Source organism: Tenrec ecaudatus, chromosome X (genome assembly GCF_050624435.1).
Source record: "Tenrec ecaudatus isolate mTenEca1 chromosome X, mTenEca1.hap1, whole genome shotgun sequence".
Taxonomy (NCBI): Eukaryota; Metazoa; Chordata; class Mammalia; order Afrosoricida; family Tenrecidae; genus Tenrec; species Tenrec ecaudatus.
In genome coordinates, this window is record NC_134548.1 from 153,519,179 (window position 1) to 153,532,303 (window position 13,125).

Below are 13,125 nucleotides of genomic sequence, written 5' to 3' on the forward strand. Positions count from 1 at the left end.
GTAACAAACATGGAAAATAACATGGAAGCATTTAGTACAGTAAACTAATGTACCATGTAAATATCAGTCTGAGATCAGAACTAGATGGTAGCTGGTGACAAGGACCATGTACTTTCAATACGAACAAATTATAAGGTTTGGGATAAAGTAGGAAAACTGTGGAACAGATTGAGAAACCAGGATTACAAGTCAAATAGAAACTAGTAGAACCCCCAAATGAGGGTCCATGACCCTCGGATCTGGAATTGAACTCACCTCTGAATTAAAATAATCAAGTGTCTAAGATCAAAAGGGCAGCATTTACCCAAGGACAAAATTCAGAAGGTTTCAAGAGAAGAAGGAATGGAAATAGAATATACATGAAGGACCTGGGATCAACCATGATATATTGAGGCAACTGCAATATATGAGTTGAACCAGAATGCATATGAACTGCTAAACGCAAAACTATAATTGGCTCTCTAAACTGTCACGTAATTCACAATGAAGAGTTTTTTAAAACTACTTCAAACGGTAAGACTCCCCTGGAGTCTTCATAGAGCATGCTTTCCCTCTAGCAACAAGGAGTCCCACCATCCTGGCCTCACTGGGACCCAAAATTTTGTTTCCGTTCCAGGTCAAATTCAGCTAGAACAAGCTGGTGCCAAATTCCTTTCCTGTGCAGGATCTCAGTAATAACAACCCATGCTGGAAATTCACTAGTAATACTGTTTCTTGTAACACAAATTGACGTGGGTCCTTTAGGACCCTCCCTTACTTCTTTTCTAAGCATGAATCTCTGAAGACTTCTGGCTGCTTAGGCTATGTAATGATCCTTCCATGTTTAAATATTTGGTAGCAAAGATGATGCTGAAACTCAAAAAAATGGCAAGTCATCATTTTCACAAACAGAAGTATCTGTAATTTAATAGGCATGCTAAGATGCAATTTGTCAAATATACATAAGACTAAGAATTAATGCCGCTGCCGCCCAAAGCCTCTTAGTACATGCCAGCCCCATACCCAGCAGCACAGCACATCCAGACTCAGAATTCACACTTACTGCCCCCAAGTCTAGTCCACCTCATAGAGGCCCCATCATTCAGAAGAGATCTGTGGCTTTCAAAGACTGTCACTATGCAACACGGGTCCCTTAAATCAAGACTACCAACCGAACCAAACTCACTGGCATTGAGTTGATTCAGACTTACAGCGACCACAAACTTATAGCGACCAGGGAAAGGTGGGTTTCTAAGACTGTACCTTTTTTTCCCCCATTTATTTATTTATTTATTTACATTTTATTAGGGGCTCATACAACTCTTATCACAATCCATACATATACATACATCAATTGTATAAAGCACATCCGTACATTCTTTGCCCTAATCATTTTCTTTTTTTAAAATCTTTTTATTGGGGCTCATAAGGCTCTTATCACAATCTGTACATACATCAATTGAGCAAAGCACCCTTATACATTCGTTGCACTCGTCACTCTCATAATTCACCTTCCACTTGGGTTCCTGGAATCAGCTCGGTTTCCCTTTTTTTTTCCCCCATCCCCCTCCCTCCCCGATCCCACCCCTGGTCCCTTGATAGTTTATAAATAATTATTATATCTTATCTTACACTCCCCGGCGTCTCCCCTCACTCGCCTCCCCCTTGCCAATCTCCCAGAGAGGAGGTTACACATAGATCTCCGAGATCGGTTCTCCCTTTCTACATGCCCTTCCCTCCTGGTGTCGCCACTCCCACCGCTGGTGTTGAAGGGTTCCTCTGTCCTAGATTCCCTTTTTATACGAGTAGAAAGCCTCATTTCCCCCAGCCCCCCACCCACGGTGCTGCTAGTGGTTTCAAACTGCTGCCCTTGCGATTCGGTTCGCAGCCCAAGGCACAAGCAACCTGTTGTAACACCAGGCTCTTTCACCCCTCTCTGCGTGGCGCGCTCAGCTCACTCATTCCCCAAATTCCCCAGCTCTTCTTGAACACTGGTTTTCTGTGCGGGGGTGGGGGGTGGGGGTGTGTGCCCAAGAAGCCTCAGGGCCCCTCCATGTTCCGACCAACTCCTCTGATTGCTGCCCTTGCTGCCCAGACGCGCTCCCTTGAAAGAAAGTTCAAGGCACTCTGCTGCTTTAACCTTCAGACAACCAACTGCAGGGCCCTGGACTCCGCCCCGCCCCTGGGCAGCGGTAACCCTCTCTCTACCTCTCCCTCCGAGCAAGCCTGTCAGCTTGGCTTGGCTTGGCATGGCTCTAGAAAGCCTTCAGAAATCGTTTACAGCGGAGTAGGTGCCCCTGTTTACACATGATCCCCAGACTCTGCAGACCCAAGCTGCTTGTGGCCCCTGTGACCGCTAACCGCCAGCGTTGCGGGGCACTCTAGAGCTCTGGCATTTTCTAAAACTGCTGCTTTTCCGGGGCGCTAGCAACAGGCAGGCTGCTGAGGGAGTGCCCCCTATAACTCCAGCTGTGTGGGGGGTGGGGGGCGGGGAGGGCAAGGTGGCCTCTGGGGAGAAGGGAGCAAGAGGCTACAGGCGTCTCTTGGTGAGTGAGGGTCCCTCAGATCCAGTCTCAGCCTGCCCCCAGATTCAGCTGATTTCAACCTTACATTTTATTGGGCAGAGGATGTCAAAGACACTTTGTCCCCCATACTGAAGTCAACCCCATGAAGGGACAGGCGATTGCCATTGTTTCCTATATAAAGATGAAGGTGCAACTCAGAGAGACATGACTACCCCCCAAAAGACTACAGTCAGTAGGCATGCAGTTGCTGAAGGGAGCCTCAGTGGTCAAGGTGCGCCCCCACCCACAGGGTCCCCTCCTATGGGAGCGCTCCCTTTTCAGCCTCAGCAAGAACTAAGTCCAAAGAAGGGGCAGGCTGTAGACCTGGGTCAAGTTTGCTTGGGGAGGGTCCTTGCTGTTGTGTGCCCTGGGGCTCATTGGGACTCCTGGCAAACCTATTGGCATTTCCAAAATCCTATCATTTGACCATTATAGATCTCCAAGTCTTTTCTCCAGGGAAGCCACCAGGTGGTTTCCAACCACTGATTTGCAGCGGATCTCTAGCCTTAACTCCCACCAAGGTTCCTTTTGAGAGGTCCTGCAACGGGGTCTACAGGAATGTTGTGGCATAGTGGTGACACTGCTGGCCCCACATGGTCAGCAGTTCAAAACCACCAGCTGCTCCAAGGGAGAATTGTGAGGCTTTCTACCACTCCGGTAAAGAATTCGTCTCGGAAATCCTAAGGGAGAATTCGACTCTGTCCTGTAGGGTCGCTATGAGATAGAATTGACTAGATGCCAGTGAGGTTGGGGTTTTCTGTGCTTGCTTTGTTTTGGGTTTTTTTCCCTTTGTTTGGGTTTACTGATTCTAACCGTGTAGGAGCAAGTCATTTGGCTGGGGCTTCAGCCCCATTAGGTGTCAGATAGAGGAGGGGGCCGTCGTACAACTTCTGAGGCTTGTGGCCGGGATTTCATACGGCAATTTACATACAATGCCTCACACACTGGGTCGATGGCAAACAGACCATTTTGATATTGTTGTTTGCTTTGGGTTTTGCCTTCTGAACGCCTATCTATGCCTTGCAATGCTGTGAAGGCATTTTCTAAATGGCCAAAAGTCCAGGAGGCGGTGGGGAGCCGGCTGAGGTGACAGCTTTGATTGGGCTGGGAGGACTGTACTAGATGGAAGTCCAGCAAGAGGACAAACGCCCAGACTGGGCTCTGCCGGGCAGGTGCTGAGCTCCACGGGAGGTGCTAAGCCAGCTGCGTTGGCATGGCCAGACCTTGCCCGACTCCTTGTTGATTGGGGGCGGGATGGGGGGCCTGGTCTTTTGAGGGAGTTGGCCCCAGGCGTTCTCATCCCCCTAGGCTCAATCTCCCAGACGCCAGGGGGGCAAAGTCCCCCCATTCCTGCCTCTGGGCTGGGGAGGTGGTGGAGAGCGCCTTGCCCAGGCCCCTAGAAAGGGAGAGTAGAGGAAAGCTAGGGCTGGGAAGCGGCGACCTGGCGACTGGAAAGTGACCACCACCACCACCACCACCACCACCACCACCGGACCCACCAAGTGCCCACGGGGCTCAGCGGACGCTCCAATGGGCGCCTCACACCTCACTTTAGCATGCGGGACACCTGCCCTGCTGGGGAAACCGTGGCGGAGCCACACGCGATTCTCGGCCAGTGCCAGTCCACAGCTGGTCGAGGAAGCAGCCTGCCTGATGGCCAGGTCTGCTCCTCTGTCACTCTCCCCCCTCCGTCACTCTCCCCCGCCAGGAGCTGCCAAGCCACCCATCACCAGGGTTTCCCTCTGAGCCAGTCAAGCAACATGTTCCTCTGGACTCTCAGAAAGGGGATACAGTCTGGCCCCTGAGATGGCCACCTAGGGAAAGCCAGGCAGAAACCGGACAGCCACCAAAGCCCCCAGAGCTTCGTGCTCTCGGGACTCCTGGACCAAGTAGCACAGGGTGGCGGGGGTGGGGTGGGGGGGTGGGGGGGAATAAGGCGGGGAACCGCCAAGGTCCCAGGGACCTCCTCTGATTGGGAGGTGCCAAATTTGACAAAGCTCCCGCCCAGAGAGGGGGAGGGAGGAAATGATCCATTTATGGCACCGATCCAAAGACCAAGCCTCCCCCAACCCCACCAGGGACACAATCCATCCCGACTCTTAGTGACTACTCTAGAGAGTTTCCAAGCCGTAATCCTTTTCCTGCAGGAGAGTTGGTGGATGCGAATTCCACCAGACAGCATCACGTCACCTGGGTTCCTTGTTTAAGGATTCCTCCTGCTCACCAAAAAAAACCAACTCTCCGCTATTGAGCCCTTGCTGACTCCTAGCGACCCTAGAGGATAGGCTAGAACTGCCCCTGTGGGTTTCCGAGACTGGAACTCTTGACGGGCGTCTCCTCTTTCTAGAGAAAATCTCATCTTCCTCCAGAGGAGCGCCTAATGGTTTCAAACTGCCACCCAACTCATAAACCACTAAACCACCAGGATTCCGGTTGCTTACAGGACCCCTCCAAAAAGAAAGGAAAGAAGGAAGAAAAGAGACCAGTCTACTACCATCGAATCGATTCTAACCCATAGCGACCCTCTAGGACGTGGTAGAACTGTCCCTGGTGGGTTTCCCAGACTGTAACCATTTAAGGAAGTGGATAGCTCCATCTTTCTTCCACCAAGCTGCCTAGTAATTTAGGACTGCTGACCTTGCGGGTAGCCTGCCCAAGGTGTACCCACCACGGCACCAGGACTCCCCTTGTTTACAGGACAGGTAGGATAAAAAAAACCAAAAATGTTTCTGAACGAATTTGTGCTGTGAGGGTAAGGGGAATGCGTCTATTCTCTCTTGGCCAAACAGAGGATACGCCCCCAAAGGCCCTTCCCACTTCAGTGGGGAAACTGAGGCTTCAACGGGGACCAGAATTGATCCAATGCCAGGCATCTGGCTTGGCCCCCAATGTAATTGGATGCCAGCTTCTTGACTAATGCATGTGTCACACTGCCCTACATGCCATCACACCCACTCCCTCCCACCCTCTCAGTAAAGAGTAAGGTCGAAGGCTGGGGGGAAGGGGCACAGCGCTTCTCTGGACGCCAGTAAATCTTCGGAGCTCCCAGCCACCCCACCCCTCTTGATGGTCGCGCCTGTGCCGGCATAGACCTAAGACCAGCTGAGGGCATCCAGGAGCAGCCGCCCTTTGGGACCACTACTGGTCTCTCCATCTGAGGCCTCCTGGCTTGGGCCTGGGAGGAGGCGGTTCAGGGCCAACCGGTGGGTCTCTGGCGCTCCTTCTGGCTCTTGTTCCGGGACCATAGGTCTTTAAGAGGCCTCACGGCTCTCCGCTGGGCTTATGCAGGAATGCTGTTTCCCTCTCGCTGCAATTAGCAAGGTGCCTATTACTACCTTTGAGCTCACACTTGAACTCCGGGGAACAGAAATCCCCAAGCTGGAGGTGCTTCCAAGGGGCCACTAGGGAGTCCTGCCGGGAAGAGGATTTCGCCCGCTGGGAGTCTGGAAGTGGTAGCTGGAGGCCCGCAAAGGACCCATTCTATGCCCAGACTCCTACTACCCACATTGCACTCCAAGTGCCCAAAATTTCGGGTTGAGTCGCTGCTCCCAGAATGGCACGGGCATTTCCCCGCCGAATCTCTCACCCTCCGTTGACTTGTTAGAAGAAGGAAATCAAACCCCCAGCGCCTGTGTCAGCTGGAGCACCTGAACCACCCCACCTCCCCCCCCCCCCGCCCCACGCGCGCGCCCTTCTCCTGGCCAGTTTCATCCTATCAGGTTTTGAAAAAGTGGGGACCAGAACCCACCCTTTTGTCTCACAGGCGCTGAGGAGGACTGTGGCCCGATGCTGGTTTCCGGGCAGGCTCCCCAAAACCTTCCTGGAAATGCCAGGGAGCCCAGAGGTTACCCGACAGTCGCGACTGTCATCCAGATCGAAGAAGTCTGCCAAGGAGAGAAGGGAGGAGATGGAACACTAATGGCCGCCCCCCCTCCTCCCCCCCCCCGCAGCAGGAATTGACAGAGATTGAAGCTACTCTGCAGCCCTACTTCGAACGAACCCGGATTGGGGGGCTCCTGTTAGGGGGGGGCTGGGTTGCTTCTCCTTCCCTCATTTTTGGGTCATCACGGTTGAGCCCCCTTTCCAAGGGGTCACTGCGGGGAGGACTGTACCTTCCAGAGAGAGAGAACGCCTGGGGCTCGCAAACATTCGGCCTTACTGAGCACTCTGCTTCAGCCCTGGGCTCCAAGGCAGTCGGGCTGCAACCATTAATGTATTAAATCCTGGAAGGAATGTTCCGGAAAGAAGCAAGCTGTGGGGGAGAGGGGCGTCCCCTGGAAATCAAACACTTGCATCTAGGATGTGTGTGATCTCTGTGTGTGTGTGCCAGAGCGACAGAGATAAGACGACTAAAATTGCAGTTTGGTCGATTCCAGAGGTGCCGAAATCGCACACGACGTTCGTGGCTTCGCCCCCGGAGACCTTTGCCAAACCACACATTCCGGGTTCACGTTCCACGGGAAAATAGAAACAAAAGCCGGCGACGCTTTCGGTGCAGCGGGGAAGGAGGACCGCCAAGCCTCCTCCTTCCCCGCCTCTCCTTCGGAGCTGCGAACACACTGTGAGGAACCTATCCCAGCTTCCCTGGCAGTCCGGCCCGCGGCGCCTCCAAGGGCATCCGGCTGTCCGGGGCATCCACAGGCCTCGAGCCGGGTTCCCGACTTGGCATCCGGGAAGGCGTCGGAGGCTCTCTCCCCACGGGTGCTTGGCAGTCGTTTATATGTGGCCTTTCAGGTGGCACCTCCCCCGCCAGGCAGAGCGCAGAGTGACAGGCACGGCCAGGAAGGAGCCACCAGCCAGGTCCCACGGATGGGTGGCATTGGGCTCGGCCTCCCACTGGGAGGACTCTGCTAGCTCGCTCCAGAGCCAGCGTGGTGTCACAACCCAGTGGGGGGTTGGCGAGAACCGTGCTTCCTGGGTAGACTGAGGAATTCCCCCCAACCTCCAGAACAAGGACAGGGCTGCCCACCGAGAAGCAGCTTCCTCACTTCAGCTAGGGCACAACCACATCCACGTGGGGGCAGCAGCCCCGATGGTGCCACCCCACCCCGACCTGGTTCCCCGAGGCTGGATCAGAGGGACACCCCCCCCCCCCGCCACCCACCCTGACTCTGCAGGGGCAGTGCCAGGCTGCACCTGGGCTGGCCTTCCTAGTCAGAAGGGGGAGGACTGCGCCTACAAAGTGCGATCGACCTAGACTGAGTGCAGCTGGGCCGAGGCCAAAGCGCTGGCTGCCCAGCCTGGCCCCCACCACTGGGCTCCCAGTGACGTCGCGGTCCCCTGCGCCGCGGGCAGGCAGAGGCGACGCACAATGCGCCTGGCGCCTCGTGAGGGCCGGGAGCCTCTAGGGGAACCGGGCTTGCGGCTGGCCGAGGCCCCATCATTCAAGGCCTGGACGTGCTGGTAAAAATGCATCAAAACCGGCTGGGGTGCGCGGTATAAAAGCACAGCGGGATGAGCCGCTTTCCAAAGGGGATCTCGGTGATTGGACGGGGCTCGGCGTGATTGACAAGAGCTTAGTTTGGTGCAGGGGGAGACACGCAAGCTTTCCCAGCGGGATCCCTTCTCTAAAATATATCACACTGGCCTTTGAAAAGCGCCGCACACTCTAAGGAAATAACGTTTCACGGCCCGCTTTACGGCGCGATGACATTTCTTTAAAACGTAGCTCAGATTCAAAAAAAAGACGGGGGTGGAGGGGAACTAAAATGTGTTGCAAACACAATGTTTTAATTAGTTTATTCGGTGCCTCGCTTTTAACCGGCGTATACATTGCGGGTTCCCCTTTAATTAAACTGCCCCCCTTGCACGGCAGCGGTGGGCAAAGAAGGGAGGTGCGGGAGGCCATGCTGGCCCCTTTCCCTCCCAAGCCCTGTGCCCACAGGGCCCTGATAGCAGGCTGAGGGTCTGGGCTTTGGGGAGCAGTGGGATCTCTGCCGGGACGGCCGAGGGGAAGGGAAGGAAATCAGGGTAGAGGAAGGGGCAGAAGCCACCCTCCCTCCCTCCAGCGCCCCACCTGGGTCCCAGAGTAAAATGGAGGCTAGGCCAGTCGCTCAGGTTGGGCGCCCCCATACATGCAAGCCAGCATCTGCCCCCCCCCTCCCCTGCAGTCGCCCCCCCTTGCAAGGCTCTTGGTCTCTCCTGCCTGGGGGATGACAAGGCAGTAGCACCAAATGAGCTCTGGGGTTCCTGTCCTCTCGTTCTTTTCGACTGGGACTTCCAGTTACTTCCCTCTCCCTGGGTCCTGAAGTATTGGGCATTGGATTCCTGCGCAATGGGAGGAGGAGACCTAGCAAGCACCCCAATCACTGAGAGGGCTGGGCTCAGGCATGGCGCCTACAGAAAGTCTAGGATGACAGAACATGCAATAGGCCTGCCTACGAAACACAAACATGCCTATTCTTAAATACGCGTGCGCGTGTGTGCGCACGCACGCACACACACACACACAGAGCCTGACTTCATGGGAAGCTCTAGAGACTTCAGTTGGGCCTGTAGTCAACCCCTACCCCACACCTATCCTATTGCCTGACCCCAGCCCTGGAGAATGGACACAGAACAGACCCATGCAGCCTTCTCAACAAGGATCTGCCCTGCGCGCTGGGGAGGAGTGACAGCTGGCACGTTACCTTAAAACTAGAGGTTTTGCTTTCTTTAGTTAGTTGATGAGATCAGGACCTCAAATATATAAACCTACAGATTCTGAGGAAAGGAGGTGGGGAAGATCACAGATACAGATGTTGCCCCCCGCCCAACAAACCCCGGAACCCAATGCTGTACATTTGAGTAACTGGGCAGAAACCTCCTCTCCTGCTCTAATTTGCTCTATCTTCTGCAACTAGGAATGGAAGGTACTGAGTCAAAGTTGTTCTTCTGAGGAGGATGAAGTGGGGGCAGCCACCACGTGACTGGGAGGCCTCCTTTCCACCTTCTGCTCAGAGGGAAATTTCTTTCTGCCGTCTTCCATTCAATGCAATGAAACAGAAAGCAGGGGAGCTGCGGGATGCCTCTTTAGTCTGTGTGATTTTGCAAAAGAGCCTGGCCATGCTGCCTCTCTAGCAAACAGGAAGGCTGCATGCTTCTCCCACCAAATATTTTTTTAAATGGTGGGGTTGGTGCTAGTGCTTGAGACCCATGGTCGCCAAGATCAAGGACTCCATTTCAAATGGTGCGATCCTTTCCATGTGATGCATGAACAACATGTGATTTCTTTGGAGGGCCTATTTTTAGATAACGGCAAAGATCACCGGGTATTGAAATAAAAGGGATTCATTTGAATATGCGGTTTCCATACAATCAAAACATGCAGTATGACAGAGCAAATGTACAATGTACTTCCTCCGTTTTATTAACCCCAGTGGGCTCCTTTTGTTTCTTGAAATGACCTGAGATGGGCCTATATTATCAAAGCAATCAATCAACCAAAACTAAGTGACATGCGTGATGACAAAGTAGTGCCAAGCCAGCTCCCAAAGCAGTTTGCCCCCCAGCTCATTTGAACCCAACCCTGCTGTAGAATGACAACATTGCTCAAGAACTGGAGTCCATGTGTGAAACAGCTTTCAAGCACTCTGCCCATAGCTAGAATATTATGACTTTAAAGTTGAAGCTACCTACCAGAGTTTGTGTGTGTGTGTGTGTGTGTGTGTGTGTGTGTGCGCGCGCACGTGTGTGTGTGTGTTTCAGAAGGAGGTCAGAAATGAGAATTTAAGAAGACTCACATTGTTACCAAATGATGTTTAAAATCAGTTAAAAGAGACCCCTTAATCTTGAAGAGGACAAAAGTAGAAACCTCCTTATGGAAGCCCCACCCCCACCTGGGAAAATAAAGAATTCAAGTTCTTCTAGGAGAGAAGACACACTCTGCCCTGAGAAGAGTATCATATGAGTATTCATTGCAGTAAACCTCAGGAATATATCTGAGCTGAAAAGGGCATAACCAGGAGAGTCACATTTAAACACACACACACACACAAACTCTGGTAGGTAGCTTCAACTTTAAAGTCATAATATTCGTGAGATATTTGTTCTCGGACTTGAAACGCCAGTATTTCCTCTCAAGGTGCTAAAACTGTGTTGTGTTGGTCCACATGTGAGACTGAGCCATGGCATCATTCACCCTTAACTCCCCTGAAATACCTAGGATAGCATGTTGCATAGAGTAGGCCAACTACACATATTCTTTAATAACGTGAAACCCAGCCACATCAAACTACATCACTTGAGTAACTGAGAAAAGAAAATGAAAAATGTTTTTCTTAAGGGGGAAAAATTATGTGTCCAATTTCTCTGCAACTTGAGCTGCAGCCACTTGCCCCCATTTCTCGCTGCTTTCCACAACTTCAGGGAGATGTCCCTGCAGCCTAGACGGAAGGGCATGCTCCTTTGTCAGCATATAGACACTGAGAGGCATCCGCTTCGCTTCACCAATCTTGGGCAGGCTACCCGAGGTAGCAGGAAATGCAATGGGGTGGCAAAGAGAATACTGCTGAGGAACAACTCCAAAAGAAAGGACGTCTCTCCAAAGACCTGTTCGTTTCTTCTTTCTTCTGAAATGAAGCCAGGGCTGAACAGAGCAGGCTGGGGAGAAGTGGGATGGAACGGCCATTTCTACAGCAGCTAACATGTCGTCCTTTCATTGAAATGCTCTTATGGAAGAAATAATAGGTAGACCTCACTGTCTTCAAACACATTCTGACTCCTAATTCCCCTATATGCTGGTAGAATTGGCCCTGTGGGGTGCTGAAACTCTAATTATGGGGAGTAGAAACCCTCATCATTCTCCTATAGAGGGGCTCGTAGTTTCTAACTGCTGACCTTGGCGTTAGCAGTCCAAAGGTGAATCCACGGGGATCAGCCCTAGCAACAAACCATTTCTGGATCAGAAGCCTCTTGTATTTCAAACCAGGCATGGAAAGAGAGCACTTCTAGAAAGTGGGGAGAGCGAGGCAAAAGTTGAAGGTGACGGTTTTCTTCATGGGCACATCTGTTAGGCAAAGGGAATGGCCTCAGGACCCTTGGAGTCAGTGTGTGTCCCAGGCCTTGACCGACAGTGCCCCAGTGGTTCCCTCATGAGACTCACCGAGGAAGGGCTAAAACCCCATGCTTTGATTTCACAACGCAACCCTCGTTGTTTGGATAAAGAAAAATTGAAATATTGTTATGGGCTTCAGATCTTGGAAATAGTTTCATCTTTCCATGCAGATAATTTAAAACCAAACCTCACTGCCATTGAGTCAGTTCGGACTCACCTTGGCCCTAGAGGACACAGTAGAATTGCCCCTGTGGGTTTCCGAGATTGTCACTCTTTGACGGGCCTAGAAAACCCTGTCTCCCTCCCGTGGAACGGCTGGTGTCTTCAAACTGCTGGCCTTGCGGTTAGCAGCTCAACATGTAACCACTATGCCACTTATTTAAAGTAACCATTAAAGGGGGGGGAGGTTACATGATGGTAAGGTACCCCTCCATAAGCCAAGTGAGACAATCAGTCTGAGTGGGCCTGGACAGCTGAAGAGTTCGGCAGTCCCCAAGAGATTTCCGTGTGAGACTCCCACTCGACTGCTCCTGGAGCAGAAGGCAGGCAACCCCTGGAAGTCCACGTCCCATTGGGAGGCTGTAGTCTGCGAATGAAATCTAGGTATTGCAATGGAAGTCTCCAATGGAACGCCACGCAACAGAGCAGGCCAGAGCCAGAGGTTTTACACCTGTGTGTCCAAGGAATAAAGCCCCCTCCACGCTTCGAGGGGGTATTAGAAACTCCGCCGGACAGGCGAGCGTGTATCAAAGCAGCAGCCCAAGCATCGCTTTGCATTAGCCGGCACTGGAGGCTCCCAGGGCTTCTGAAGGACTTGGGAGACCAACAACGCTTTGGCAGGGAAGAGGAGATAAACGGAAAGACTTACTGGGCTTATGTAGAGTAGGGAAGGGGTTATTTAGGTGATTGGGGTAGGGGGGGCTTGGAGAATTTGGGAGGGGCTTGGAGAATTTTGGGGGGGGGGCAACTCAACTGTGGGCAGATCTAGCCCTTGGGAGAAGCACAGAAGAAGTAGGGAAAAGGTGGTTCTGGTAGGCGAGGTCCACACCCTCCCACCCCGCATTAAATAGGTGGATAACAGGAACTTATAGTGAGGAACTTGTGACTGGGGGTGAGTAGGGATAAGAATTGGGGTCTGCTAATAACATATGCTTGCTGGATCCTTGGTGATGAGGAACACTTGACTTCTGCAAGCTGCTGTGTGCTGAAGCGTGAGCCTATTGGTGAAATCCGGTTCCTCCATCTCTTGAGGGCCACAAAGTAGGGGTGAGAAGAACCAGGGGGAACCCCAAGAAACAAGGCTCGGGCCCAGTCATCTAGCTCCAGACCAGGGGCAGCAGGCATGCACAGGCTAAGCGAAGTAGCAAAGGCGGCTTAGGACCCACCCTGGCTTCGGGACCCACAGGGGCCATAGAAGGTTCTGGCCCTGCACAGGAATCGGCGATCTGCAGTAGGTGGCTCCTCCACCTTTGCAGCATTCTAGGTCTCTTGCTTGGAAGCACACAGGCCTTTCACCCACACATGACAGGAGGGGTGGGAAGCTGCCCT